At 43.2% G+C, this 27,088-nt stretch overlaps 1 protein-coding gene across 1 annotated transcript in view; it reads left to right on the forward strand.

Moving 5' to 3' along the window:
* Positions 1 to 27,088, forward strand: part of LOC124622999 (ras association domain-containing protein 10-like) — a 1,089,376-nt gene that overhangs the window by 912,309 nt on the left and 149,979 nt on the right. The window contains exon 5 of the mRNA XM_047148789.1: positions 2,271 to 2,332. The gene's annotated coding sequence lies outside the window, so the exon portion shown is untranslated. The remainder of the gene's footprint in view (positions 1 to 2,270; positions 2,333 to 27,088) is intronic.

The following is a 27,088-nucleotide window of genomic DNA, read 5'->3' on the forward strand; positions in this document are numbered from 1 at the left end:
CAATGCTACGAGGAAAATTACCGTAGTCTACGCTCACTTATAATAGTCTGCGGTAGCTTACAACAGTTTCACACTGAGGTGACTAAAGTCATGGGATAGCGCCGTGCACACATACAGATGGCTGTAGTACCGCGTAAGCAAGGCATAAAAGCCAAGTGCATTGGCGGAGCTGTCATTTCTTCTCAGATGATTTATATGAAAAGGTTTCCGACGCTATAATAGCCACACGACGGAAATTAATAGACTCTGAACGCGGAATGCTAGTTGGAGCTAGTCGCATGGGACTTTCAATGTAGGAAATCGTTAAGGAATTCAATTTTCCGGGGTCCACAGTGTCAAGAGTGTGCCGAGAATATCATTTCAGGCATTACTTCTCATCACGAACAACGTAGTGGCCGACGGCGGCGCCGTTTTGTATAGGTGTCAGTGCTTACCGACAAGAAACACTGTGAAGTAACCGCAGAAATCAATGTGGGACGTGCGACCAGCGTAAAATGGCTGTGAGCACTATGGGACTTAACTTCTGAGGTCATTAGTCCCCTAGAACTTAGAACTAATTAAACCTAACTAACCTAAGGACATCACACACATCCATGCCCGAGGCAGGATTCGAACCTGCGACCGTAGCGGTTGCGCGGTTCCAGACTGTAGCGCCTAGAACCGCTCGGCCACACCGGCCGGCTGGAATGGACTGGGTCCTCGGTAATGTTCGAGTACTTGGTGACAATTTGTAGCCATTCATAGACTTAATGTTCCCAAACAACAATGTCGTTTTTGCGGATGAGAATGCACCATCTCAACGGGCAACGGGCCACAACTGTTCGCGATTCGCTTGAAGAACGTTCTGGACAATGTGATCGAACCAGGTCATCCGACATGAATCTCATCGAATATTTGTGGAATATCAGAAACAGCAAAGGACTTGGAAGAGCAGCTGAACGGAATGGATAGTGTCTTGAAAGGAGGATATAAGATGAACAACAAAAGCAAAACGAGGATAATGGAATGTAGTCGAATTAGGTCGGGCGATGCTGAGGGAATTGGATTAGGAAATGAGACACTTAAAGTAGTGAAGGAGTTTTGCTATTTGGGGAGCAAAATAACTGATGATGGTCGAAGTAGAGAGGATATAAAATGTAGACTGGCAATGGAAAGGAAAGCGTTTCTGAAGAAGAGAAATTTGTTAACATCGAGTATAGATTTAAGTGCCAGGATGTCGTTTCTGGAAGTATTCGTATGGAGTGTAGCCACGTATGGAAGTGAAACATGGACAATAAATAGTTTGGACAAGAAGAGAACAGAAGCTTTCGAAATGTGGTGCTACAGAAGAATGCTGAAGATTAGATGGGTAGATCACGTAACTAATGAGGAGGTACTGAATAAAATTGGGGAGAAGAGGAGTTTGTGGCACAACTTGAGAAAACGAAGGGATCGGTTAGTAGGACATGTTCTGAGGCATCAAGGGATCACAAATTTAGCATTGGAGGGCAGCGTGGAGGGTAAAAATCGTAGAGGGAAACCAAGAGATGAATACACTAAGCAGGTTCAGAAGGATGTAGGTTGCAGTGGGTACTGGGAGATGAAGAAGCTTGCACAGGATAGAGCAGCATGGAGAGCTGCATCAAACCAGTCTCAGGACTGAAGTCCACAACAACAACAGCATACTCGAAAGATCAGTTCGCGCACAAAATTCTACTCTGGCAATACCTTCGCATTTATGGACGACTGCAGAGACAGTGTGGCGCAACATTACTGCAAGGGACTACCAACGACTGGAGTCCCTGCCACGTCGAGTTGCTGCACTGCGTAATGCAAAAGGAGATATCCCATGATTTTTGTTATCTCCGTGTACAACTGTAGAGGCGACAGTGGGTAGAAGCTTACGATCGCACAATTTTGTAGCGAACGTGCATAAAGTGTATGCACATCCTTTCTTATTCGAGGTTTCTTCACTCCTGAAAATTGCGAGGAAGTAGAATGCCGGCGAGGAGGCCTGCACCAGCGACCCGCCAGGAAGTCGTCATCGTGTCGAGGCGAGGCGAGGCAGCGTCACGTCGTGCCTTACCGGAGTCCCAGCACGCGGCGCAGCGCGACACGGAGCGCCGTCACGAAGTGTTTTCCTAACTGTTCCCCGGCACTCACGAAATCGGCCGCCCATTACAAGAACAGCGGCCGGCTGCCGGCCTGCGCAGTTTTTCGTGTACTTAATCTCTACGGTCGTCGTGCAGCCGACAAGGTGAAGTCTAAGGTCCCCGTATCCTGTGTTTCAGATGTGCTGACGTCACACCCCGGGGCGACGCGCCAGCGCGGAGCAACCGCCGTTCTACTCATGGTGAGTACTTTTCGGGTAGTAGTCTTTCTTCGTATAGGCTGCACAATCACGGTACATTTATTTTCGAAACTGATTTTCCTGCATAGTCTGTTCTTTCGTTTTGAGATACACATTATTTCTTTACTAGCTGGGTACCCAGTTTCCCGGACTTGTATTTATTCCAATCTTCTGTTATTTCATCTCCTCCTTCCCTCTCATTGTCCATTTCTACATCTACATCTACATTTATACTCGGCAACCCACCCAACGGTGTGTGGTGGAGGACACTTTACGTCCCTTTCCGGTTCCATTCGCGTATGGTTCGCGGGAAGAACGACTGCCGGAAAACCTCCGTGCGCGTTCGAATCTCTCTAATTTTACATTCGTGATCTCCTCGGGAGGTATAAGTAGGGGGAAGCAATATATTCGATACCTCATCCAGAAACGCACCCTCTCGAAACCTGGACAGCAAGCTACACCGCGATGCAGAGCGCCTCTCTTGCAGAGTCTGCCACTTGAGTTTGCTAAACATCTCTGTAACGCTATCACGCTTACCAAATAACCCTGTAACGAAACGCGCCGCTCTTCTTTGGACCTTCTCTATCTCCTCCGTCAACCCGACCTGGTACGGATCCCACACTGATGAGCAATACTCAAGTATAGGTTGAACGAGTGTTTTGTAAGCCACCTCCTTTGTTGATGCACTACATTTTCTAAGGACTCTCCCAATGAATCTCAACCCGGTACCCACCTTACCAAAAATTAATTTTATATGATCATTCCACTGCAAATCGTTCCGCACGCATACTCCCAGATATTTTACAGAAGTAACTGCTACCAGTGTTTGTTCCGCTATCATATAATCATAGAATAAAGGATCCTTCTGTCTATGTACTCGCAATACATTGAATTTGTCTATGTTAAGGGTCAGTTACCACTCCCTGCACGAAGTGCCTATCCGCTGCAGATCTTCCTGCATTTCGCTGCAATTTTCTAATGCTGAAACTTCTCTGTATACTACAGCATCATCCGCGAAAAGCAGCATGGAACTCCCGACACTATCTACTAGGTCATTTATATATATTGTGAAAAGGAATGGTCCCATAACACTCCCCTGTGGCACGCCGGAGGTCACTTTAACGTCTGTAGACGTCTCTCCATTGAGAACAACATGCTGTGTTCTGTTTGCTAAAAACTGTTGAATCCAGCCACACAGCTGGTCTGATGTTCCGTAGTCTCTTACTTTGTTTATCAGGCGACAGTGCGGAACTGTATCGAACGCCTTCCGGAAGTAAAGGAAAATGGCATCTACCTGGGAGCCTGTATCTAATATTTTCTGGGTCTCATGAACAAATAAAGCGAGTTGGGTCTCACACGATCGCTGTTTCTGGAATCCGTGTTGATTGCCACAGATTATATTCTGGATTTCCAGAAACGACATGATACGTCTCTCTGTCCATCTCCTCGACCCCCTCTTACTATCCATCTCCTTCTCCCCTTCCCCCTGTTGGTCTCCTCCTCTACCCTTCGCCTGCACATTCCTTCCTCTCTTGCCTGTCTATTTGTCCCTCCCTCTCTGTTCATGTCTTCCTCCCCCTTGTCTGTATTCATCTCCTCATTCCTCTTCGCTGTCTGTCCATTTCCCCCTCACAACTTATCTCTCCATGTTATCATACTAACCCCGAGACGAAGCTGGTAATTCTTATCCCCAAAGTATATCTTTCAAGATCGTTAACTACGAGGGCGCTCAGTAAATATTGTAACACTTTTTTTGTGAAGGCAGGCTAATTTTATTCAGGATTCCAATACGCCATATTATTCCCTACTGTTTTAACTACAAAACCCTTTTTTCAACACAATCCACGCTAAGGGAATTATGTTACAGTACACTTGTTCACCCACTGCTTGAATACTGCTCACCAGTGTGGGATGCGTACCAGATAGGGTTGATAGAAGAGATAAAGAAGATCCAACGGAGAGCAGCGCGCTTCGTTACAGGATCATTTAGTAATCGCGAAAACGTTGCGGAGATGATAGATAAACTCCAGTGGAAGGCTCTGCAAGAGAGACGCTCAATAGCTCGGTACGGGCTTTTGTTGATGTTTCGAGAACATACCTTCACCGAGGAGTCAAGCAGTATATTGCTCCCTCCTACGTATATCTCGCGAAGAGACCATGAGGATAAAATCAGAGATATTAGAGCCCACACAGAGGCATGCCGACAATCTTTCTTTCCACGAACAATACGAGACTGGAATAGAAGGGAGTACCGATAGAGGTACTCAAGGTACCCTCCGCCACACACTGTCAGGTGGCTTGCGGAGTATGGATGTAGATGTAGATGTAGATATAAATGCGGCAGCCTTACACCACCTTAGTGGGAGGGCACGTATCCCCACATGAAACCACTCTACGAGATGACAGTAGTATCCAACGTACTGCTGCATCAATAGCTTCTCCATCATCTACTACTGCTTCCTACGGAGTGCATCCTTTACAGAGCCAAGCAGATGGAGGTTGGAAGGTGTGAGATTCGGTCAGTATGGTGGATAGAAAGAACAGTGAAATGAAGTTTTGTGACCTCCTCTCGGGTGCGCGGACTTGTGTAAGGCCTTTTCTCCGTCATGGAGAAGGAGAAGTTCGTTTGAATTTTTGTGGCGACGATCTCGCTGAAGTTCCCAACATTGCAGGAGTCACAGGTGTGTGCACCCACCCGGCAAGCAGCGGACTGGAGACATTTGCGCGATCTCGCTGCGATGATGACAGACACCTCGCCCAACGGCCCACCGTGATTTTATTCAGTGCCAGATCTTCATAGACGCTCTGCAAGAGCCAATCGGTATCTGCAGTGCTCCGGTTTCCCACCAAAGGAAACTCAAAGGCAGCTCTCTGCTTGGAACGCACCTCCGTTACAGACGCCATTTTGAAGACTATGCACAGCGCCGCCACCTAGCGAAACTTCATCAAACTGTAGCGGCTAAAGCGGGACAAGTGATTCCGCATTTTTTTTTTTCAATCTAAACTGGCCCAGAAAAAACAAAGTGTAGCATTATTTACTGAACGTCCCTTGTAATATGTGTTCCAGATTTCGTTGAAATTGTTCCAGGGGTTTAGGATGACCTTTGCACCATTGGCTTTGCCCGCGTAAGCACATGTCAAAATATTTCACATATGTTTAACATATTTCACATGTATTTTTATATACATTTTAGCTGTATCTCTAGCGTATTTCACCCTGCAGGGTCGTTTTCACGCCACTTATTGTTTATGGCATCGTATCTCCTGAAATATACGTTGCTCAGGGATATATTTTTGCAGGTACATTCAGTGCTATATGTGGTTACTGTCTGCGAAACGTGTTGTGAATAGAGTTAGTAGTATAGAAGTAATAAATTAAAACGTCATACATGAGGTTCAATTTTTCACGCCTTTCAGTGTTTGACTTTATATCTTTAGAACTATAATATAATTTTGCTGATATACTCAGTGGCATAGTTGAACACAGTTGAAAAATTTGTCGCGAATACAGTTAGCAGTAAAGCTGTAATAAACTAAAAACCTCATGGTTAATGTGGCAGTTTTACTGCATGAAGAGCGCAAATGTAGTAAACAATAACCTTTTTTCCAATCACCGTCCTGTTCGTAAAGGTTTGGAATGACGTGTAAAGTTTTTTTTCCAAGTCACTAAGTGTTCTCATACTCAAGTACTGGATGGATAAAATACAGGTATTCGCGCGTCGTGGGTTACACAGCTTTTTCACTACCATCCCACCCCTCTGATATGTAGATGGTCCTCAACATCACAACGATGATTTCCAGACAGTAAGTGATATGTGTACCTGGTTTGGTTGAAACTGGTCCAGTTGTTTAGAACTAAATGTCAAACATTGATACACATATACATACTGTTGTGTACATAGTTCCGCGTAGTCAGCGCGTACACAACTTTCCCAATAGAGCGCGTCGCGCTAAGCACAACAGCGCAGGCGCAGCGCTCGTCCGTCTCCGCACTACGAGATGGCGCTACCTAAGAGACGGACCAAATTCTGCTTCCGCCGATCCGCGTATTAATATGTAACGCAGCCAATGAGATTGCTGCTAACGTAGAACCTTTTCTCCTTGCGGATCACACTCGCACAGTGATACCTGAACGCTTGAGGTGTTATAACGAGTGTACAGACCTCCAATTAGTCAGTCTGCATTAGTCTGTACCAGTCTGCATTAGTCTGTACCAGTCTGCATTAGTGTGCATTAGTCTGTAGTCAAGTTTCAGTCTGCGCCTGATAAGATTATCATATTCCTGTACATAGCCATGAAGAGAAATGTATAGACACTTTGTCAAGTATCAGAGATATGTGAGAATAAGATTAACGTACCAAGACCAGAGGAACTTCAGACTGTCGATTGTAAATAGCATCCAGAATCAAGTTAAGTAAGGTCTATGTTTTTTATTATTTTAATAAATGTGTGTGAAAATTAATCAAGTTCTGTTGAAAGTTGGTCACCATCCATCTGCTACTCTAAGTGCATAAGTGGCATTTCTATCGTCTGACCTAACGGCCGAAGATAAACACGCCACGATAAGACCACGAGACATATTGCTGACACTCGCCTACTTCGTTAGAGCTACAAGTCAAATAATCTGATGGTGTGTGTACCGAAGGTCTTACAGTACGCACACCACACACACATACGTACGTACATTTATTTTCATAATATTTGGCTGTTTTCAAGCTCAAGATTAACAAAAATTGTGTGCTTACAACACCTTATAACCCACACATCAGTGTGGGTATCTCTAGTAAGAGTTTCGTACAAACATAGTACATTCGGGGACAACAATCACCGATGTGAATTTCTTACGAAAAACATACGCTGGTATCATTAGAAAACCCGGATAAGGGTTCCACTTGGCCATTTTACATACAGACCTCACATTTGTAATAATTGTACCATATCTACCATGGTTGTGTGAAATTCTTATTAAGGACTTCATCATATTATGCTGCGTTTTCCCTACAATGATGTGTGAAATATAACATGCTGCAAGCATTGTCATTTTTATTGTTACGGAACTAATCCATGTCTCTGCAGTATCCTTTCTTTCTGGAGTGGCAATTTCTGCAAGGTTTGCAGGAGAGCTTATGTAAAGTTTGGAAGTTAGGAGACGAGATACTGGCAGAAGTACAGCTGTGAGGACGGGGCGTGAGTCGTGCTTGGGTAGATCATGTGGAGTTCGGTCAGAGGGTTAGCTGCCCTCTGTAAACTGAGTTAATGGTTCATGGATCAACTACGAACTGAATCGGATGTCTTCCGACATGCGCCCCGAGCAGTTACAACGAACTAAAACGAACGAAATGAGATTACAAAAAAAAAGAAAAAAAAAGAAAAATGGTAGAGCACATGCCCGCGAAAGGCAAAGGTCCCGAGTTCGAGTCCCGGTCCGGCACACAGTTTTAATCTGCCAGGAAGTTTCATATCAACGCACACTCCGCTGCAGAGTGAAAATTTCATTCTAGATCATCTGTTTCGTAGATAATTATTTTTAATAAATTCATTCTGTCTTCTTGATAGTCTAAATACATAGTATACATCACTCACATTCGTGTCTCTCACTATACATAAAATGTAAGAGCTCGGTTAATTTCTAGTGTTTTTGAAACTTTCCAGTCACTGAATCACCCGTCTGTGTACAATCAACGCACCGTAACTCTACCATTTACGTGAAGTCAGTCGTGATTCCTCATGGGTCGAGCTGTTCAATAAAGTCCATGTGATATGTTGAGTTTTAAGTGTTGCCTCGCAGTTGGAGATTTACAGCGCACACTGTAAATCGCTAAGGCAGTGTAGTGAGCCGCAGCTCCTAGAAGTAATGCATTCAGGTATTTTACAAATACCGTAATAATAACGAACAATACAATAGAACTGATGCTGACTGTAAAATCTGCAACAAAATTTTGAAAATACGTCGTACACACGAAATCACGTTTGCAACTTCACAAATACAAAGACGAATTAGTTAATGTAAAACACATATTAAGATTAATCGAATCAAATGTAACGGAGACCTACAATCCGAACGACTGGCAACAGTGAGATGGAGCCATCAGATCCTGCTCATATATTTTGCTGCTATATTAAAGCACCCTGTCTTGCGTTCCCACTCGCCATCTATGTGCGAAAGTAGGGTGAAATGAGACATTTTATTCTCAGTTTTTACACTGATATTTTTGTACATCCTTCACATATCCTTTTGCTGCAGTTTGATCCACTATGCCCAAATGAGGTGAATAAATGTGACTTTTGTAAGGGTGTGCAGTATTCGTAGTGTATTAGACCAGATTTCCTAATAAGTAGTAGCATAGGTGCAGAGGCACAAAGGGTTAACTTAACTAGCGGGGCGGGTATTTATATTCTAACTTTCTCGGTTATTGCCATCTATGCGTTCAGAAGCTAATTTCGGAACTTATTAGACCATTTTTCAAGTGAATGCACATTATACTTCGAATTATTAGGCTTTCCCCAAAGTCGGAACATTTGTCATTACGCGTAAGGCTTTTGCGAGACGAGTCATGATACGCCTAGAAATCGGTACATCCGGCGAAAACCTGGTTATCAGCAACACTAGTGTTGGGAATTGTTTCCAGAAGGAATTTTCGCTCTCCAGCGCTCTAACCGTTGTGTTGTAACTTCCTAGCAGATAAAAAATTCCGAGCGATCAAAAAATCAGTATAAATTTGAAAACTTGATAAACCACGGAATAATGTAGATAGAGAGGTAAAAACTGACACACATGCTTGGAATGACATGGGGGTTTATTAGATCAAAGAAAGTTCACAAAATGTCCGAGAGATGGCGCTGGACAGCAAAACGTCAGTGACTGCGCATGACAATCGTGTATAAAAGGAGCTGTAATGAGAGAGAGGAAGGGGATTCGAACGAGTAAAGGTCCGTTGACAAACTCAGCTGTGGCGAGAATGATTTCGAAGTTCGAAACCACGGGTTGTTTAGACGATAGACCCCGTAGTGGCCGACCGAGCACAAGGCGTAATGCTGCTGAGACAGTTCAGGAAGAAATGGAGACTGTAACAGGTTCGTCTATGCACGGGGAAGTCAGCGCTCGTGCAGTCGCACGTCGCACCGGCATTCCATACACTACTGTTTGGTTGACACTGAGGCGTACACTCCGATGCAATCCGTACAAAATCCATCGACATCATGAACTGTTACCTGGCGATTTAGTGAAGCGGATGGCATTTGCGGTGCAGGCGTTTCAAAAGATGGCGGAAGATGACGATTGATTGAGTAACGTGTTGTGGACCGACGAAGCTCATTTCACGTTCCGAGGGTCTGTCAACGTCCATAACTGCAGAATTTGGGATACCGAAAATCCTAGAACTGTCGTGGAAACTCCATTGCACGACGAGAAAGTCACGGTATGGGTTGGATTTACCACATCTACCGTTATCGGGCCTTTTTTCTTAGAGGAAATGCGTGATTCTGGTTTTGTAACTGCTACCGTGACGGGTGAGAGGTACGCCGATATGTTACAGAATCGCATCATCCTCAGCCTGGCTGATAAACACCTGCTGCAACGTACGATGTTTATGCAGGATGGCGCTCCACCCCATATTGCTAGACGCGTGAAAGATCTCTTGCTGGCGTCGTTTGGTGATGATCGTGTGCTCAGCCGCCACTTTCCACATGCTTGGCCTCCCAGGTCCCCAGACGTCACCATAACTCCGGACATGCTTTACAGTGCTGTTCACAACATTATTCCTCGACTACAGCTATTGTTGAGGAATGACGGTGGACATATTGAGCATTTCCTGTAAAGAACATCATCTTTGCTTTGTCTTACTTTGTTATGCTAATTATTGCTATTCTGATCAGATGAAGCGCCATCTGTCGGACATTTTTTGAACTTTTGTATTTTTTTTTTTTATTTTGTTCTAAGAAAACCCCATGTCATTCCAAGCATGTGTGTCAATTTGTACCTCTCTATCTACATTATTCCGTGATTTATTCAGTTTTCAAATTTATACTGGCTTTTTGATCACCCGGTATATACCAGACTAGGACTCGAATACAAAGCAGAATACTGCCGGTGAAATTTTGTGTTCCAAGTTTGAGTTCCGGTTTGGCACACAATTTTAATCTCTCATGAAGTTTCAAAATGGCAACCTCGTAGTGGAAGATTCATTCTGGCCTCCATCATTTCGCTTAGTTTACCACGAGCGGCGTGCGTATATTCGTAGAGAGGTTTAAAACGTACAGTCTTACGTTCAGCTGACAGCATATCCTGCTTTAAAAGAGTGCGCCGAGCACGTAGCATATGGAGGCCCGACTTTAAGCAGCAGCGCCTCGTGTCGTCAAGGAGACGGCCGCCCGATTGTCTGGCAGGCTAACAAAGGTTCCGTGAGCTGGCAAACACTTGCCTCTATTGTTTGTCGGTTTCAGTGGTCGCGTCACGACTCCAAATTCCAGTGGCAACGAAAACGCCCTCGACAATTTTTCTTCCCACTTTGACACTTCCTGAGTACAGAAAGACCCTGGGAAAGTTGGGCTGACACAAAACACCCCAAGAATAAAGTAGACAGTACGGAACCGCAGAATGGCACAAAACTCTACTTTGAAGCAAAGAAGCGTGAATTAGTATTGTTCGTAAATCGAAGACTAGGCAGCATGTGGTAGCAGTGGTGCTGCACAGTTTATATCTTTTTACAGCGACGTCATTTCAGGGAACTCTTACGTCAGACTAAAGTTACAAAAGCTTCCAGGTCACTCGCCTTTTCAGCCCACATACCGCTGTCCCTCGTATTAAGCCATCGGATAATCCTTTAGCTAAGAATAGCACTCTTGGTCACATCTAGTAAGATGTTTGATTTTATGTTGCAGGATCGAAAATTTTCGGTTTGATTATCTGCAGCAGCTCATCTGTGACAGAAAGCCTTGGGGAACTTTTTGCACAATGTAATAGCCCATTTCTCCTGCAGGCCGCTTCTGTGTTTGTAGTGACCACTGGAGAAATGAAATATAAAGAAACGGACTGTGCCGGCCGAGGTGGCCGAGCGGTTCTAGGCGCTACAGTCTGGAACCGCGCAACCGCTACGGTCGCAGGTTCGAATCCTGCCTCGGGCATGGATGTGTGTGATGGTCTTAGGTCCCATAGTGGTCAGAGCCATGTGAACCATTTGATCAATAATTCAAAAACAGTTGTTGTCCAAAAACCAATGAACCATTTGAAACGGACTGCGAATCTGTAACGTGCCACACACTGTAATACGCTGGCTACAAGACAGTCAGTGGGAAATCAGTTTATACCTTTATACAATACTTCGTGACAGATAGAGCCCACATTTTCACATTTATGTTCAAAAGCTACCTTGCAGTAATTTACAGCCCATATTATACGGTTGCTTATCTATTTGTCCTATCACAAATGAATGTGTGTTTTCTTTCATTGTACTGGGAGGTACGGCTCATCCCATGACCGAATAGATTTGACTCAGATGGTATTATACGAACAATTTATCAGTATAGATTTCAATATTAGCAGTACATCAATTGCGCCTGGTATGTTACACAATTGCAGCGTAAAACTAAACAAGCACATATACTTTTGCACAAACACGTAGAGAAAATATACGTAGCCTACGTTTACAGCACTCATCCTTGAATCTCATTTGTGGTAGAATGTTTGACATACTCTTTTGTCGATGATTACTTACACAGATGATGTTCTTAACATATTTTTATGCAATGTTACATTATACATCTTGTTTACAGCAGTACTTTAAAATTCAATTTTATTGATTTATCATATGGGAGTACCAAACAACAACAATCTTGGCTGTAAATGATATCAACAATTAATGTTATATAAAATAAAATACAGTAGACCAGAATATAAATATAGGTAGTATTTGGTATGGCACGTTATAGCAGCCTTTAAAGCTAAATGCCCAAGGACTGCAGCCAGTCTAACGCAAAAAGAGTCGTATTTGATAACATCTGTGAAAGGACCAGTATGCTTCCTTAAATGGCATTCAAGGGCAATGCGCTCCACGATTTGGTCAGCAACTCCGCGCTCAAAGACTGGGCTTCTGTACAATATGGCGTTGCATTTTACATGGAATGCCTTAATTCGGTTGGTATGTGGAAACCAATGAGCTATAAAAAGCAATAAAAACAGTAAAAGAAAGGTGCTATTACAAGGAAAGTAAGTTCTGCACACCCTAGATTTTGCGTCTATAGACCAAGAACCCATCCCCAACGAGGTGGATAAAATTTCGCGCAGGAATACTTTCGCGTCGCATTATTTACTAGCAACAAAACGAGGACGTCTTAACGAAAACGCCAGCGTCAGCCATTTTAACCTCCGCGCACCTTCCATTTAATTTATTGACAAAAATTAAACCTGGTATATAGGAAAGTTGGAGTCAAGTTCCCAAGTAAGGAACAACACGACGCTGAAGTACAGATACTATAAAAACCTCCAGAAACCACAACGAACCTTAAGACAAGAGACAATGGAGTACTACAACATACGATAAGAGAAGTAGAGGATGTTTTCAAGCATCACAGGGCAAGGCAGATATATGAAAATATAAGTAAAATGGCCAGTTCGCTAAAAGGGAACAGTTTTACTAAATGGGAACAATTCATAAAACAGCAGCGTGGGAAAATACTGGCCAACAAGATTGACATACAAAAAATATGGAAGACGTACTTTTACAAATACTAAATAACAATGATTCAAAGTCTTACTTTAAATTTCAAGTAACTGATACAGCTGATGTATAAGTCAACATCCCATCAGTAAACGAAATACAGCAAGCAATAAAGAAGTTAAAGACTGACAAGGCTTTTGGCGAAGAGCAGGTATACGATGAATGATTAAAGAATCAAGGACCACAACTGCAATTAGAACTACAATATTTAATAGAAACGTTTTTGAAGACAGGATTCATACCTGCAAACTAGAAAACCCCGCTTATGTGTCCCATGTTTAAGAAGAATGCTTCACTTGTCCGCGAAAACTACAGAGGACTTCCTTTACTGGATGTCACTTACAGAATCCTATCGGTTTGCCTATTGAACTGGCTGATCACGTTAACTGAATAACTAATTGGGGACTACCAATGATGCGGTTTACTCAACAATACATCTATATTACAGTACCTATTCACTCTACAATAAATGAAAAGGCATGGGAATTCAGCACACGTGTCCACATATCATGACACCATACACCGACAGATATTGCTAAATATACCAAGGGAATTTGAAATAGCCCCAGAGTTAATCAGGTTTGTTCAAGTGTGTGTAGACGAAACTTTATGTCGTATAAACTGAAAATTTTAAGGTATACACTCGTCTCAAACAAGGGGACGTCATTTCACCTATTTTGTTTAACCTCGTCTCAGACAGACCGATAGAGAATTTACTAAAGCTAAACCACAAGGGATGCAACTGCAGGATGTGAACATTACTAGACTTGCCCAAGCAAATGATGTAGCATTAATAAGTAGCTCCAAAACACAATTAATCAAAATGCTGCAGAATTATTACAAAATCGCTGAGAAACAAGATTACGTGTTAATGAAAAAAAAAATCTGGACGTAAATAAGAAACTCCGAAGTGACACACCTTTAGCTGTAGATGAATTCACTTTCAAAACAGTTGACCGCTTCAACTGCTTAGAAAGTCTTCATAGTAACAAAAATAGAACGAATATTGAAACTGAGGCCAGTCTAGAAACAGCGAACGAAATACTTTGTAGTTGTAGCAAAATTTTAAAGAAAACAGCGCTTAGAATTAACTTCGAAATCCTATGGTATCAGTTGACTGTTATACCGGTAACCTTATATGGATGTGACGCACTAATATTTAGAAGGAAAGGTGAATAAAAACTGTTAATATTCAAAAGATAAACACCATGAAAATTTTTGGAACTTGTATATGACGAAAATAACATGGAATGGGGAGTAAGGGAAGAATGGAGTATTAAGAGAAGGTTTTACTGGTTAGAGCATATAGAAAGACTGATGGAAAACAGCCTACGTAGAATAGCACTGTGCAGAGCAATAGATGGAACGAGAGGAAGAGGAAGGCCCAGAAATAGGTGGCGAGATAACATCCGTGATGATATAGCCAGGATGGACATCAACGCCAAATGGACAACCAGTGCACTCGACAGAAAGAAACGGAAGACCCGTAGAGCAGGCGTGTGGTCTATAAGGCTCTCGCCATATGTAAAGTAAGTAAAAAGAAATGTAAAATAACATTTTAATGAAACCTGAACTCAAACCACAGAGTTTGATTAGAAGAAACCACCACTCACAAAACGAAGCTGCCGGCCGCTGTGACCGAGAAGTTCTAGGAGCTTCAGTCTGGAACCGCGCTGCTGCTGGGGTCGCAGGCTCGAATCCTGCCTCGGGTATGGATGTGTGTGATGTCCTTAGGTAGGTTAGGTTTAAGTAGTTCTAAGTCTAGGGGACTGATGACCTCCGATGTTAAGTCCCATAGTCCTTAGAGCCACAAAACGAAGCTACTGCAAGAGTATTGCATTCATTGCTAAATCATGATAAAAGCATATGTTGTAATGAGTGGAAATCATAACAAATGACGTGTGGACCCTACTCATTGATGTCAGTCAAGCGGACACACCCTTGGCGAATGACGCCAAGCAGAGCAATTGCAGGCTGTGGTGAAGTAGACTTGGAGACGAGAAGAAGTTGGCATTAGGTACAGTGAGTGAGCAGTGGGGAGTGGTGTTGGTTTATGTGAACTAATAGAGAGGTAACTAACAGTGTTGAGACAGAATGCTGAGGGTGGAAGACAGGGCTGAATCCATATCTGTGCATGTTATAAAAATGGATATATGTGTAGTCATATATGCACGTACGTTCCATATCTCCTCCTAAACCACTAGACCGATTTGAACCAAACTTGCTACACGTAACACTTACTGCCCAGAAATTGTCAGTGTAGAGATAAGCATCACCTATCTCTGTAACGGGTGGAGGTGAGGCTGAGGAAGCGGGTGTAGTCCACGACGCGCGAATAGCCATATTCTAATAAAAAAAAATGGTTCAAATGGCTCTGAGCACTATGGCACTTAACATCTATGGTCATCAGTCCCCTAGAACTTAGAACTACTTAAACCTAACTAACCTAAGGACATCACACAACACCCAGTCATCACGAGGCAGAGAAAAACCCTGACCCCGCCGGGAATCGAATCCGGGAACCGGGTCGCGGGAAGCGAGAATGCTACCGCACGACCATGAGCTGCGGACCCGTATTCTAATCAACCAGTATTTGCAAATGAAGGCACTTAGTGATTTGGAACTAACTTTACACATAATTTCAGACCTTTAGGAAAACTTCTCTCGCTGACAACGCCCACCAAATGCTGAAAGGAAAAAAAGTTATCGCATAATATATTTTCTCTGTTCATGCAATAAAACACCACACGAAACATGACGTTTTAATTTATTATTTCTTTACTACTAATGTAATCTTGACGTTTTTTCAGACAATAATCGCATATACCACTTATGTACCAGCTTAGCTATATCATTGTACGACACGTGGTTCTGGAGATATGACGTCAAACAATGAGATTTGTGAAAAACTGTGGCATTATGTAGAATGTTTTAATTTACTGCGTCTTTGCTACTAATTCAAATGCGCAACACATTTCGCAGACAGGATCCACGTACACCACTGAACGTGTTTAGTGGTACATAACATTGTACGACATATAGTTCGGGAGATACGACGTCACAAATATCAAGCTGCATGAAAATGAAACTGAAGGTCGAAATTCAGTAGAGATACGGGTGAAATATATGTACAATTACGTGTGAAATATTTTAAATATTTGTGATAATATATTTGACATATCGGTACCTTGGCATAGTCACAGGCACAATGTTCATCCTAAGTCTTTGGAACGATTTCAACCAGATATAGTACACATATTAGTTACGATCTGGAAAGAAATACTGTGAGAATATGAACTACCAGGGTCCTATTGAGGTCCGCGTGTTAACGTGGGCAATAAAGGGCGATGAGGAGATGGGCAGAGAGAGGTGGAGGTGCAAGTGGAAATAGAGACGAGAGGATGGACAGATTAAAGAATGGGGAAGAAAAAGAGACAGGGGGCGGAACAAAGAGGAGGAGAGGGGGAGTAGGAAATGAACTGAGAGAGGGTGAGGAGAAAATGGACATGGACAGAGAGAGGGGAGAGGAGGAAAAATGGCACTGAGCACTATGCGACTTAACTTCTGAGGTCATCAGTAGCCTAGAACTTAGAACTAATTAAACCTTACTAACCTAAGGACATCACACACATCCATGCCCGAGGCAGGATTTGAACCTGCGACCGTAGCGGTCGGTCGGCTCCAGACTGCAGCGCCTAGAACCGCACGGCCACGGAGAGGAGGAGACGGACAGAGAGATGAGAGAGGAGCCGATGGACTAATAGAAGTTTGAACTAAATACATACCCGACCAGTGCCAGGTACTCAGACGGTACTGAACAAGCATATTTTTGAGAAAGTGGAACATAGTAAAAACATGTGGCGCAATACACGGATCAGCCAGAACATTATAACCACCGACCAGCTATCGATATAAATTCGATAGCAGCATCACCTTGCGAGGAATGACTGTTAGACAGACACACGCGCGGTGCATGTAGTATCTGAGCGTGTCGTCCATGAGTGGAATGGAGAAGGCTCGCGAACTATTGAGTTTGACTGTGGGCAGATTGTGATGGCCTGGAGGCTCGGCACGAGCGTTTCGGAGAGTGCACGACTTGTCGGGTGTTCGAGGAGTGCTGTGGTGAGTGCCTGCAACAAGTGACGGAACCCAGGTGAAACCACGCCCAGACGTCGGGGGTTTGGCAATCACACCACATTACAAATGTTGGACGTCGTGGGCTGGTCGGACTGGTAACTCAGGAGAAGCGACAAACTGTGGCGGAACTAAATTGAGACTTTAACGCCGGACAAAAAAAGAGTCACTGAATACACGGTGCACCGAACACTCGTAACGATGGACCTATGTGGCCGACGACCCAAGCATGTGCCAATATTAACACCACGATATCGGTAACTACGACTGAAATGAGCATGTGACCATCGGCACTGGACGTTGGCACAGTGGCAGAGCATTGCATGGTCTGATGAATCCCGATATCTTCTTCATCATGCCAATGGGAGGGCGCGAATCCGTCGTCTTCCAGGGGAACAGCTCCTTGACACCTATACTGCAGGAAGGAGACAAGCTGGCGGCGGCTCCATTATGCTCTGGGGAACATTCACATGGGCATCCATGGGTTCAGTGGAGCTTGTGCAAGGCACCATGACGATCAAGGAGTATTGTACACTGGTTGCAGATCACGTACGCCTCTTTATGACTATCATGTTTACCTACAGCAGTGCATTTTTCAACAAGATAAGGCGCCATATCACAAGGCCAGGAGTGTGATGGAGTGGTTCGAGGAACGCAATGGCGATTTCCAATGGACGTGATGGCCCCCAACTCGCCAGTTTTGAACCCGATCGAACACATCTAGGATGTGATTGAACCTGGCGTCAGAGCTCATCGCCCTCTCCGCGGAGTTTACGGGAATTAGGTGACTTGTGTGTGTAGATGTGGTGCCAACGTCCTCCAGCGGCCTACCAAGGCCTCGTTGCTTCCAAGCCACGATGCGTCGCCGCTGTTATCCATGCCAAATGTGGACACACCGGCTATTAGGTAGTTAGTCATAATGTTCAAGCTGATCAGTGTATATATTAACTGTTTCGTCGTCAATCTTTTGTTGTCCAGGAAGCCTGCATACTCGGTTTGCTAGAGAAACAATCAAACAAGTCGTATTAATGAGTTTTATTACAATAAGAAAAGATACAATACGGAACTTTGGCAATTACACAGATGTGTCGCAAACACAGGGCGACATGCAGAATAATCAGTCTTCTTCAGCATAGACAATCCCAAGTCAGCGCTACGTTCAGAGTACAAACGAAGTGACTAGCATTGACGCTGTTATCCAAGTCGCTTATCTTGAGGCTGCTATTGAACTGGGCCGTCGCCAGTCGGTTGCGGCGCTTATGTTCTCTTCACACAGGGCCGCTGATGTTGCGTTGTCGTCCTGGAGGGAGGTCCGGTCAGCGTGCGATTGGCTGACTTCTCCTCACAGCTTTCTCTTCCCTGTCGTTCCCGACTGGCGTGCCGGCGCTTGACTTTATCCCGTAACAATAACAGTTTGTAGTAACAGCTGATGTAACGTAAGAATGAAAAATTCAAGTGATAATGCAAAACGAATGAGTGTAGGACTCTCTTATTTCAGTGTATTGTTGGCCTACAAATTTAACTTAAGAGAGGATCGGCGCACCCCATCGAAGTTCAACTCATCTTAACAAAGAACTGATTGGTACTGCCGGAGTGCAGCGTAGTTCTTCAGACGAAGAAAACAACTTGACAATAGCGTGTTTACGTGTCGCAGAATCCTTAAAGAAACCGTGGTGTCACCGCCAGACACCACACTTGCTAGGTGGTAGCCTTTAAATCGGCCGCGGTCCTTTAGTCTACGTCGGATCCACGTGTCGCCACTATCAGTGATTGCAGACCGAGCGCCGCCACACAGCAGGTCTAGAGAGACTCCCTAGCTCTCTCCCAGTTGTACAGCCGACTTTGCTAGCGATGGTTCACTGTCTACATACGCTCTCATTTGCAGAGACGACAGTTTAGCATAGCCTTCAGCTACGTCATTTGTTACGACCTAGCAAGGCGCCATATTCAGTTACTATGAATGTATTCTGAACAGATAATATTGTGAATCATGTACCGTCAAGAGCGACGTTCATCATTAACGGATTAAAGTTAAGTATCAAACTAATTATGTCCGCTCTCTTAATTCTAATTCCTTGTCATGTTCCCGACCTCACGTCAGTATATTTCTTCCCTCCTCACGCCAGCCTGCATGAGCTAAAACGCGTGCATTTCGGCCTCCACTAGTAACACGGTGTTGGCTCTTCTGCCAACACAACAGAAACTTTCACGCAATCAGATTTCATGCAAAAACGAAGCTAGATTCAGTGAGAGGGACGGGCATATAAATTCCGTTGCGCATGAATATTAACATTTAAGAGGTAGATAACACAGGCCTAGTATCCTTGGGCTACCATTCCAAAATAAACAGCGATATAACGAAATTGCTCCTTGTGCTCGGCTCAGTCTGCATAGCATCTACAACATGAAGAAGAAATTTAAAACCTGAAACCAGTAATGTATATTTTTACACAGTCTCCGGGACAGACAAAAAATTATGAAGAAATGTATTTACAGACGGTAGGTACAGGTTGCAGACTGATGCCACAAATACTCGAAATATATCTGATGAGCTGACACAAATATCGTATGCGTTCACAGACGTAAACACTTACCGCGATAACAACAGAGAGTCGATGCCAGTTGTTTCTGTAATTTGAACAATCTGCTCTGAATTTGCAAGCCAGAAATATCACAAACTATTTTTAGCGTTGTTACCTCACTGCCCTGCACACGAGTACAAGTTCAGCGAAACAGCCTGCAAGCGAAACAATAGAGAGTTACCGTTACGAGATAATTACATTGTTCCCTTGGCATTGCGTGACGCATTAAGCTCGCTATCTGCAGCCATCATCTGAAGCACTGCAGCAGGCGCTTACCGTCTGAGACCGAAACGGACTCCGCCGAGGGGTAGTCCTACAATTTCGGTCACTAGACACGGGGAAATAACGTTATTTACCTAGTTGAGGCGGTGGCATCTACTAAGTGTACTTGAAGCAAATATTCACAGAAATAGTGGCTCACGCTGTTAACTGCCATTAGAACGGCTACACAAATAAACATTCTAACGGTAGTAATTGTAAACTATTTCGTTGTGCATCTGTCATTCCAATATCAACGGGATTTGTTTGTCTTTTTCTATTTACAGTTAATTGTCAGCTGATCTTGATAGTATATTTTTCATTGTCACACAGTATATCACTCGTCTGTAAAGTGTTTTGGCTTGTATCTGTCGCCATTTTAATTCAGGCAAGCATCTTTTTTCCCTTTTTTATTCTTTTTTTCAATACATTTTCATTACTTTGCATTGACCAATATGTAGATGTACTACTTACGTCTAAAGTTTTTCAGCACTTTATATCTTCATTTCTACTCCTAAAACTACTGTGTGATGCGTAGCAAAATACACATTCTGAACAGATTATGTTTTGTCCCTTTCTTTATGACTCGTGGATGGTATGAGGGTAGCACATTTGCCTGTTAAGCCACAAGTTCTTTAATTTTCCCGTCATAGACATCACTCGAGATGTCTGTTGGAAGAACTAATATGCACTGTATATCAATTAATTATTGTAATTATGATTGTTAGTTGTGTATTTAATGGAATGTAGGGCCTGTCTTAGTATCTAGACGCCGAGCTGAATAGTTCATGGAGCATATCTGTTATCTGCTACAAACATAAAGCAGAGTATGCAGGGTGCCAATTATTGAACTATATGAAAAACTCTTAAATTAGTTACTACTACGGCGTGCAAACACTTTATTCAACATGTAAACATCACTAAAAATATTAGGATTTAGGTTATGACATGTTCGATATCCTTGCCATTATCGGCGATGATGTGCCGTAGATAAATTGCAAAATTCTGCATGACTCAATGAAGTGTCGGAACATCGAGGCTTTCGATGACCTCCTGAATGGCTGTTTTCCACTCAGCAATGCTTTTGGGGTTATTGCTGCAGACCTAGTCTTTAATATGGCCCCTCAAATAGGAGTCGTATGTGTTCAGATCAAGAAAATACGGCGGCCAATGGAGGCCCATGGGTACCCCAGAGCCAGAGTGCGATCCCCAAAGTGCTCCTCCAGCACATCAAACACACTCCTGCTTCGTCTTGGATGAACCACATCTTGTCGAAATCAGGGTCACTTTGGATAACTGTAACGAAATCATCTTCCAAAAGCTTCAAGTACTGTTCGGTTGTCACTGACGATAAAGGAATATCACACCAATTATTCCGTGACTAGAAATTGCACACCACACAGTCACCTGCAGAGGGTGAAGAGACTTCTCTATGGCGAAATAAGGGCTCTCAGTCCCACAAATACGCTAATTTTGTTTGCTGACGAACCCATCCAAATGAAAGTGGGCTTTGTCGCTAAACCAAACCACACAGTGCAGTTTCGGCCTGCTTTCCTGAACAGTATTGCAGGAGCTACATGTGCTGATGAGAATGGCTACGGATAGGTTGAGATGGATAGAAGGAATGGACAAAGTGAGGTGGAGGAGAAACGGACAAAAAGAGGGGATGGAAGACCTGAAGAGTGTGGGGAGGAATGGACAGACGGATAGAGGTGAGAGATTCATCATTTGGATTTGCAGCTCCTTGTGTTTGCCGTGTTTGCAGTTAAAATTGTTGGATGTAAGGTCCACCAATTACTCAGAGCACCGTTTTTTCCCCAAGTTCCCAAACATGTTTCAGCACCTCTGTGCTATCAACAGTGGGTTTCTGTTTTATTTGATCTGTAATGTGAACCATTTTACTAAATGATTACAAAATCATGTGGATATTTAGTTCAAACAACAATTCGTTTCTTTTTGTTAGTATATTCACACTCGGTTTGCCTGGTTTTTCAGGACCACTTGTGTATTATTTATTACAGGTAGCTTGTCATCTGCAACCAGACGAGGTTGATGAGAAATTTTGTTGGGAGTTAACCTATCATTTTATGGCACTAAGCGTAATTTAGTTTGTCGCGATATTTTGTTCCTATATTCGCTTTTACTTACGTTTTTGTGTGACAAGTCCTTTTATTCTCAGCATCATGGTGAAGTGTTGTGGAGCACAAGTAAACATAACACGTATTTTCACAAAATAAGGTCGTAAAAGCACTTTGAACCTCATCAAGGCACAGCCAGTGTTCATTTGTTCACCACTGAGTTCGGCGCCAAATTTTAATTTTGTTTACATTTTACTTTTGCGTGTGTGTGTGTGTGTGTGTGTGTGTGTGTGTGTGTGTGTGTGTTTGTGTGTGTGTGTTTGTACCCTTCTTAGCTGTTTGTGTTGCCTTTCACATGGTGTTCCTTTTATGTGTAAAATGGTGAGTCTTTGCAGAGTGTAGTGTATCCATTTATCATGTGTGTGTGTGTGTGTGTGTGTGTGTGTGTGTGTGTGTGTTTAGCACACAACAACCACAACTACAGTGTGTTTTGGTGTTTTGAATAAGTGGTGGACCTTACATACAACAATTTTAAAGATGAGAGGATGAGGTTTATACAAAGAGGAAGGAAGAGGTGGCCACAGAAAGGGGGAGTAGGAGGCGTGTTCAATTTATATGTGTGTCGAGTGCATACACGGCTGAGTACACATTGAAAAGGTGGGTGAATAAGTAAATAAATAAATAATAGTTAAACGAAGTCAGAACTTTGTCAGTTTATGCTTATTACACTTAATTACATTCATTTATGTTTAGAGTTGGTTGCCAAAATCTGAAACAGTTACTGATCATTTCCAAATCGCTCTGCAATTTCCTAACGACGTCTATCAGCTGCGCTATGGAGCTACAAAAGTTATCTACACTACTTGAATAAAAGTGTCCGGACACATATTAGTGAACATTAATACGGAGTGTGTTCATTCTTTGCCTTTATGATGACTTGAACTCTGCTGGAGACACTTTCAGTAACGTGTCTGAATGTCTGTGGAGGAATGGCAGCCCACTCTTCCTCAAAAGCCAGAACTAGAGAAGATAGTGCTGTAGGATGCAGGGGCCTGGAGCGAGGTCGACTTTTTATCTTACCCAAAGGTGTTCCATTAAATTCATTTCGGAACTCTTGGCAGGCTAGCCCATTTCAGGAATGTTACTGCCCATAGAAAATTACATCACAGATGCTGCCTTATGACAGGGTGCATTGTCGTGCTGACGCAAAAGAATCATCGTTTCTGAACGTTTCCTCTACTGTAAAATGTGTTCTTACCCTTCTGCGTTTAGCGTATTCCTAAGCACAGTAAGAGGACCACACCTTAATCACAAGAAACATCCCCATGCTGTAACATCCTCTCTTTCATACTTCACTTTTGGCATTACACATGATGGCAGGTAATGTTTTCCAGGCATTCGCCCAACCTAAACCTGTCCATCGGATTCATACAGGGTATAGCGTGATTCGTCGCTCCAAATCACTCGTTTCCAGTCATCCACTTTCCAGTGGCGTCGCTCTATACACACATCAGACATCATTTAGCACTGCCCACAAAAACGTGTTGCTTGTGAGAAGCTGCTCGATCATTTACTCCACTCTTTTCTAATTCCCTACTGAGAAACATTGTGGTATAAGTTCTTCTGGAAGCACTTTGGATGTCAAGAGTGCTAACTTCCGCTGATTTCACGAGTTTTTGTTTTCTTTTTTTTCTTTTTTTTATGACTCCCTCTCCGCAAACGTCGACGTTCGCTGTCCGTCAGTACATGTTGTCATGGTTTGTCTGGTCTAGATTTAACGGTGATTCTCATTATTAATACCAACAGTTGACTTGGGCAACTTTGGCAGTGTTGAAATGTCCCCGAAGAAACTGTTAGTCAGTTCATATTCAATGACTAGCCCACGTTCGAATTTACGGAGGTCTTCAGACGGACCTATTTTGCTGTTCCTGTTTCTCTACTGACAACACGATGCTACCTCCTTTTATACTGGCTGGTCCGCCTCACGTGCTCAGTTCCGCATTACATAGGGGTGTACTGATAGTGTTTAACAGACGTTATCTCTACACTATGACGGTGCTGTTTTGCTTCGTAGATTCAACATTACGCTCATATAAGCACGGCAGTAATAAGAAAACGACGGCACGCAGACAGACAACAGGATCAGAATCCTCAAACTGCGGATGAATCCGCGACGTACAGAATACAATGGTTTAGATATGAATGAACATTGCGGCTGCAGAATGACGGACAAGAAAACAAATGGGGAACTGTCGTTTTACGGGAACAGCATGCACATCGAGTTGTTGGTGACCAGCGGAATGCGAAAGCGCAAGGGGGACAACGGCTGACTGAAGGTGCTAGGCCAGCTTCAGTGGCAGTTTCTCACTAAGGAATGTTAGAAATAATGAAGTGTGAAAGGGTTCAACACATTCCTATACTTGGCTAGTTCGCAGTCGTAACGGTTACTAAATTATGGTCGTACAAGAGCTGACTACATATCTGGATATTAAGGGCAATTAAGATGGTTGACTGAAAAGTGATGCCTCCACCTTCGTAACACTTCAACTGTTGGCAGCATTGATATGCGGCAGGTACTGGCTTGTTCCGTAGCCTCTTCTCTATGGCTCCAGTTGGCGGGAAGCCTTAGCATTGAACGGTTGTGTTGTTACAGTGCAAAGTGTGGAACCCTGCGCAGACGGTCGGTCAATGCAATTTCAGCAAGGTGCAAAAATTGAATTCTTGTCACCCCAAAGGAGATTCATCAGAGAATGAAAGCAGTTTACGGTGATTGTGGTGATGTAGGTAATGTGCGTCGTTGGGCGACTAAGTTTAAAGATGTTGGGGCGGGAACATCTGACCTGCGTGACAAACAAAGAGTTGGACGGCCTATGACAGCATCCACCGAGTTTCACAAACAAAATGTTGACAGATTGATTCAGGACGATCGTCGTCTCACTCAGAGAGAAACTGCAAGCACAATCGGCATCTCACAAGAACGTGTGGGTCACATTATTGGTTTGCTTGGCTATCGGAAGATCTGTGCACGATGGGTACCTCGGATGCTGACTCCTGAAATGAAAGCGCACAGACTTGAAATTTGCAGGAACTCCTCTCGTGTTACGAGAATGAAGGTGACGCCTTTCTCCATTCAATTGTGACAGGAGACGAAACGTGGGTACACCATTATGACGCGGAGGCAAAACGTCAGTCTATGGATTATCGACACAAAGACTCGCCTCCTAAAACGAATTAAAGACGCAGCCCTCAGCTGGAAAAATCATGGCCACAGTGTTCTGGGACGCAGATGGTGTTATCAATGTTGATTTCCTTGATCGTGGAACAACAATAAATTGGCCCAAATGGCTCTGAGCACTATGGGACTTAACATCTGAGGTCATCAGTCCCCTAGAACTTAGAACTACTTAAACCAAACTAACCTAAGGACATCACACACATCCATGCCCGAGGCAGGATTCGAACCTGCGACCGTAGCAATCGCGCGGTTTCGGACTGAAGCGCCTAGAACCGCTCGGCTAACAATAAATTGAGAGCGTTACATCCCAATGCTGCGAACGCTGAAATGACGGCTAACAAGGGTCCGAAAGCAAAAGGGAAATGTTTTCCTGCAGCATGACAATGCCAAACCACAAACTTAACGTGCCAGCACAGTAGAAGTTCGTAGAATGAATCTCATCACCGTATGACATCCCCCATACAGTCCAGATTTAGCACTGTCTGACTTACAGCTGTTCCCGATAATGAAAGACGATCTGTGGGGACATCATTATGCTTCCGATGAAGACATTGAGAGAACTGTGAGACTGTGGTTGCGGAAACAGAGTGTAGACTTCTCCCGTGACGGCTTCAGAAAACTTGTTCATCGTTGGCAGAAATGTATACAATTGGCTGGTGATTATGAGTAAAAGTGAATATTGGTAACTGAAGATCAGGTTCTAAGGATTGTTTCTGCGTTTGATTTATTAAAATACTCCCATCCAAACCCAATTAATGAAGGTGGAGGCATTATTTTTCATTCAACCCTCGTACTACATATATTGTGTGTCAGCTGTGATAAGAGATTGTAACCTCCCCCTCACTTACCGACCTTAATGACAGTGAAAAATGAAACCGCGTGTACCTAATGGGAGTTTTGGAAAAGCAATCGTCACCGAAGTTAACCTGTCGGTAAAGAGGGAGGAAAGGGTTACATCTTAATGAAAGGAAAAATGCAAATGAAACTGGTGGAAATTAATTTTGAAAAGGGGTAAAGTTAATAAAGAAAGTAAATGTGCGGCCGTTACGTTAACAATTAACTAGCGGTAATTAGATATTTGAGATTTGGGGGAAATCACGGTCGCCAGTCCTAAGGACAATTACTATAGTAACTGAAAAAGAAAGGTTATTACACATATAATTAACACTAGAAGCGTGGCAACTGAAGGTTGACACGTGTAGGGTGAAAACTGAAAGTTTGTCAGAAGTAATAAATTTCGCTACACTCTGACTTAATTTAGCAAAAGAATTAATAAAACCGGAAAATCGAAAGTTAATTTAGTGACTGAAGTTAATAGTGAGCTTTCTTTCTGAAGCACATCGGAATTCAGTAAAATACAGTTAGTCTTGGACTACCTCAACAATCGTTTCAAAAGCTACTTGAATCTACGCAATTTAGAAATAAGAGATTTAACTTTGATCTTGAATTAAATGATTCTGAACAATTAACAATAGTAAAATGTAGTACGTACCAAGCTGAGCTGCAGTCACAGGTAAGCTAAAATACGGTAACAAAGCTCGCACTCTTAATTCGTGCTTGTGTAATCTGAATATTGTAGCCAGCTCTGAGACTTTAACTGAACTTTGAAATTAAAGCAGTGAAAACGAGTTAGCTATATTACTTTAATGCTGGCGTTTGAATTTCAACGACACTCGGGTTCATTTCGGAAAAGGAAGGGACCCTGCTTGGTAATGCAATTGGGACAATGAGCAACAAAGGTTGATGCTAAGTTGCTG

The sequence above is a fragment of the Schistocerca americana genome, chromosome 7 (assembly GCF_021461395.2).
Source record: "Schistocerca americana isolate TAMUIC-IGC-003095 chromosome 7, iqSchAmer2.1, whole genome shotgun sequence".
Taxonomy (NCBI): domain Eukaryota; kingdom Metazoa; phylum Arthropoda; class Insecta; order Orthoptera; family Acrididae; genus Schistocerca; species Schistocerca americana.